This window comes from Lactuca serriola, chromosome 4 (assembly GCF_051521515.1).
Source record: "Lactuca serriola cultivar US96UC23 chromosome 4, Lser_US96UC23_V15, whole genome shotgun sequence".
Taxonomy (NCBI): domain Eukaryota; kingdom Viridiplantae; phylum Streptophyta; class Magnoliopsida; order Asterales; family Asteraceae; genus Lactuca; species Lactuca serriola.
In genome coordinates, this window is record NC_136411.1 from 361,757,220 (window position 1) to 361,763,219 (window position 6,000).

The window sequence follows — 6,000 nt, forward strand, 5'->3', positions numbered from 1 at the left end:
GTCTAAGGCCACAATGCCAGCCCATGTAGTCTATGAGTAGGAAGACTATGGGGTTAGCCCTAGGCATTGTATGCTAGTATGTTATTCCAGACCAAGGTCCGATGTCGGGCGGGTGCCCGAGGAATGTTTGCATGTTAGATTATACTTGTTGTATGTGTGATACTTGTATGTGCCTAGTAAGGAGGTGAGTGTGGGCGAGGTCCCATATCTCATAACTAGCTGAGTACGGACGATGTTCTGTATCTCATCATTAGCATAGTATGTTTCTTAGGATAGGGATATAGTAAAGTATGTTTCTTTATGTGTTAGCATGTTATATGATTGTATGTGTTTAGCGGGTGGGCCCGGAGACAAGCGGGGCCTAAGAGAGACAGACCTATATACCGGGCGAGGCTCGATGCCAGGTAGGGCCTGATGCCGGGCGAGGCCCGATGTCGGAGTATTAAATTAATGGTTTGACAATTATGGTTTTAGTATTAAATTAAAAACAAAATTTTTGGTCATGATTTTTGGGATGTTACACAGTTAAAACAAGTTAGTTGCTTTCTTATGTACAAAAAATAAGAAGTTGCCAACATGTGAACAAGGATAAGAGGTAGTTACCCTCCTAAGTCATTTTCCCTTTGAGTTACCGGTTAAAACATGTATTAGCCGGTAGTATTGGTGTAATTGAAACAGTTAAAACAAGTTAGTTGATTTATTATGTACAAAAAAAAAAGAAATTGCCAATATGTGAACACGAATAAAAGGTAGTTATCCTCCTAAGTCATTTTCCCAAGAAAAAAAAGATAGGTCCTAAGACCCACCTTCACATAATGTAGCTATGCCCTGATAGATACCCATTTGGATTAAATTTTAATATACAAATTAAGAAATTTACTTTAGTTTTTTATTTTTAACTCTAGCATGTTTGTTAAAATAACAAAAAGTAAAAATTGGTTAGTAACCAAAATATAACTTGGTCATATGATGTGATAAAAAGTGGGCACTTTTCCTTTATATATAACAAACATGTTAAACCATTTTTTGTTTTACTGACAATGTTGGATGGAATCCAAATGTTTGGTGGTTTCATTGTCTTTTATAAACTAAAGATACAACACTAATTTAACGATATTGATCTATTAGGTAATTTATTTTTTAATCTTATACAATATTATAAAGTATATTAGTTATTTTTTAAATTTTAAGAGGTAGAAGATACAAAACTTATTGTACAAATCAATTATGCAAAAAAAATCATAAATACTTACCAAAAGTTTTAAGATTTGAATTAAATGAGATTATTAAGAAATTTAATTTAAAACGAAATGATAATTTTAAAATATTAAGTTCATGTATATAAAGTAAATTACATTTCTTAAACTAGACAATGATAATAATCAATTTACATCAAATATATAAATAGACAATATAAATATAAGGTTTAAACATAAATATTTTATTAAAAAGTGGTAATTTTTTATTATATAATAACTAATAATAAAATCTAACAATTATTTCCCCATAAAAAAATTATTCGCCAAAAGAACTATTTATATTCGTTGTTTTGCACGGGCATACATCTAGTTACATGAAAAACAAATTACACCTACCATGTCAACATTTATTTGGTGTAAATTGTCCTATATTCTCTCTTTTTTTTTTTTTTTTTTTGGGGGGGGGGGGGGGGGGGGGGGGGGGGGGGGTTGTCATAAAAGCCCCCAATTTTACACAAAAAAACCGGTTATGCCCAAAGTCGTTTTTTTTTTTTTTTGTCACAGATGTCTCAAATACCGGAAAATTGGTTCGATTTTGCCCTTTACCCTGATTTTACCTTCTATGGCCGGTAGCCCACCTGGTCTTCTTCTCAACACCCTCTCTACCTTCACCACCATCTTCGTTTTTTCCCTTCACCACCGTCTGCTTCTTCGATTGACATGATCCAAAGAAACAAGAAAATTTTGCAGCTCTCTCACTCTCCAAAATCGATTGAAGGTTCTTCTTCCTCTTCTGATTTTGTTCACCAATAATAGGGGGGCTTGATGCTCGATTGAATGTATATGTATGTTTGCGTTTAGAATTCTTTGAGTTCTGAATTCAATTGAAGAAGGTTTGGTGTGTCTCTAACCCAGATTCATGTTGCTTTGAATGTGTGTGTATGTGTTTTCTAAGAACAAACCCAAATTCTGTTTGAATTCTTCTTGTTTGAGTTCTGAATTGTGTTTCCAAAATTTCGTTTCAAGATCAAAAGCATCTTGTTTCCAAATTCTCGTTACGTGGATAAATAACGCATAATGAGGTATGATTGAAGAACCGGATTTGCAGGTTTGTTGATATGGAAGCAAGCATTTGGAAGAAGGAACAGAGGACAGAGAATACGAGCATTTGCGTACCGGAATGATTGATTCGTTAAACACACAAATTCCGACCAGACTGGGCTTGACATTCTGTCGAACAGTTGGAAGTCACCATTAGAAACAATAACAACTGGGAGATCCGATTGATTTGGGGTTGCTATACTTCTCCAATAAACAATATTGTTTTCCCACTTGAGTTTCAAATCGTCGATGGCTCCAAATCTTAGACTGTTAAAACTCCAAACAAAATTGTGTTTGAATTCTGAATTGTGTTTGAGTTCTGAATTGTGTTTGAGTTCTGAATTGTCATTAGTTCTGAATCCGAAGTCATTTCCTTGTTTGAGTTGTTCTGAAAATCTTCTTTGAGTTCTGGATTCTTGTTTGAATGTGTGTATATGTTTGTGTTTCAGTTAAGAAACCATGTGTGTTTAAGTGGAGAAGATGATGGTGGTGTGATGAATTGATGATGGGTTTTTGTGATGGAGGGATAATGATGGCGTTGGGTGGTGGTGGATGATGGATGGTAGTGGTGGTGATGGTGGATGATGGACGGTAGTGGTGGTGGTGGTTTGTGTGTGGCTGATGGTGGTGCTGGTGGCAAAGAGCGGTGGTGGTGGAAAAGTGTGGTGGTGGAGGTGATAAGTAAATATAAGGGCTTCTATGGCAAAGGTGACTGGCCCCAGAAGGTAAAATCAGGGTAAAGGGCAAAATCGAACCAATTTTCCGGTATTTGAGGCATCTGTGGCAAAAAAAAAACGACTTTGGGCATAACCGGTTTTTTTGTGTAAAATTGGGGGCTTTTATGACAAAAACCCTTTTTTTATGTAAATATGAAGGGGATATGACTTATAGATAATCATTAAAGAAAATTATAATAAAGTCCTTACATATTAGTCTATAAATCGATTAAAGCTTTATATCTTTTTTTATTCAATTAAGTCCTAAAAACCGGTAATCATATTCAATTAATCATTTTACCCATTCAACGGGTCATCCAACTTACAAAAATTACATTTTTGGCCCAATTTTCAAAATTTACTAAAAATTTGGTCCAAATTTTATACTTTTGGCTTAAGTTATAAATTTTATTACAAATTTGGTTCAAAATTTACCCTTTTGGCCCAAATTTTAAAATTTTGTTATAAATTCATCCTAACTTTAGTTGTTTTTACAAATTTTTCCTTAAAATTTTGTTTCGAATAATTTTTTTCTTTATTGAATCATGTTTATACAAAAAAAGAACATATTTTCACATAAAAAATCTTATATTTTCTATTTAAAAACTTTTCTTTGTTTAAAAAACTTTTTTGTATACGCAATACCTATTTATAAAAATAGGTATTTATTAAGCACATAAACATGTACAAAGCCATTTTTATAAAAAAAAAATGTATACGAACATGTATTTTATAAAAAAAAAATTTATATAAACATCTATTTTATTATAAATACATTTTTATGCAAACATATATTTATAAAATATGTAAATCTATAAAATGTATACAAACACCTATTATATAAAAAATTATTCAAACACGTTTTTATAAAAGAAATGTATACCAAAACGATTTTATGTGAAGTTATGTTGTTTTGTATAAATATGATTTTATCAAGAAAAAACATATTCGATACAAAATTTTGAGAAAAAAAAAGTTGTAAAAACAACTAAAATTAGGATGAATTCATAACAAAATTCTAAAATTTGGGCCAAAATGGTAAATTTTGGACAAAATTTGTAATAAATTTTAAAATTTGGGCAAAAATGTAAATTTTGGACCAAATTACAATAAATTTTGAAATCTGGGCCAAAAATATAATTTTTGAAAGTTGGATGACCTATTGACTGGATAAAAGAGCTAAATTGAATACGATTACTGGTTTTTGGGACTTAATTGAATAAAAAAAATATAAGAACTAAATCGATTATAAGACCAATATATAAAGACTTTATTGCAGTTTTCCCTAGCCATTAATTGAAACTTTAAATAACATTTCTAAATAACATCGATAACATGGTTTTTAAGCCATTAAAAATAAAGAATGTAACCTAAAATAAGCTGATATAACTTATTTAAAATATAACCAATCACCATAAATCATAAATATGATATAGTAAAACTAATAAAAGAATGGAAAAACCATTTGCGTAGTATAAAACCATTAAGGCATTAACTGTTTTGCATTTCATCAATACGGTATTCCTTCCTGGCAAATAAGGCCGTCAACATCCTAACACCTAATTCCTGAGTTTAAGCAAAGAAAAGAAAAGAAGAGAAAAGAAAGTAAGAGAAAGGAAAAAAAAAACATTTATTTTGTGTTCCCAAGTTGGAGAGTGTAACGACGTAAATTTTCAAAATAATTTTTCATTTTTAAAACATTCATTCATTCATAAAATAATGTCAAACATATTGTATCAAATGATATTGTCACAAAACATCTCCCCAGAATCCCTACAAAAATTCCGATGCGTGTGTGTACAAATCATGTCGGCGCCTTCCCGCGCTCATCACTAGTACCTGAAACACATAATACAACAACTGTAAGCATAAATGCTTAGTGAGTTCCCCAAAATACCACATACAGCACATACGCCACTCGAGGCTATAATACGACCCTCCGGTCGATGTGTCTCAGCGGGACCCTCCAGTAGGTCCGATCATAGCTCGTTGGACCCTCTGGTCCGGTCTATATCATCATACAACATACAAATATCACATAGCACATAATCTCATACATAAAACATAAGACCCTCTGGTCATCGCATAGTACCACTCTAGGTAACGTATAGTGAGAAGACTCACCTCGATGTCTCGGTAAATATCTGACTCGGAAGAAGTGTGATCTAGCCTCCGCCTAATCACATAAAGTAATACTCTCATAAATACAACTGTACCCAACCCTAAAAGTCAACAAGGTCAATGGTCAAACTTTGACCCGACTCGTCGAGTGCACTAGGGCGACTCGGTGAGTCCACACGTGTCAACTGACTCTCTTAGATTCTCTCTTGGCACGTCGAGTACTTCCCTTGACTCGACGAGTTCCACCTGGCATGAATCACGGGGCCACCCCGACTCAACTCGCCGAGTCTCGAGAACAACTCGGTGAGTTCCAACTTGAACTCAGACCCCTGACTCACCGAGTTATTCCCCCAACTCGGCAAGTCCACTCACTGAGTGATTAACAGGCAGCCTTCATACTATTCGTCGAGTCTGTTCTTTGGACTCGGCGAGTTCATGCCATGCACAAGCTCAAAACAACTTCTGAGGTCAGATCTGTTCCATACAATCATAGATCTGGCCTCCCCAAGCATGATAATCACGTAAAGTTCGGACCTTGACACACATATAACATCTAAATGGTCCAAAATGGTGATTTAGCCCCAAAAATGACATTCCAAGCTCATGACTCCCAAAATGACTCATAAAGCTCCAAGGGTTAAGGTCTTTGGACCTCTTTGGGTCCAGATCCAGAAAAAAAACTCGAGAAGGGACCAAATACACCACTTAATCAACCTCCAAAAGGGTTAGAAAACCCTAACACTAAGAATCAACACCAAAACTTAAGAAGGTCCGAGAATAATACCTCAATGAGATCTCTAGGAGCTCAAAAACCACCAAAATCGCACCTCCTTCAGTCTCTTCTTGCCTTGAACACTTCCTTC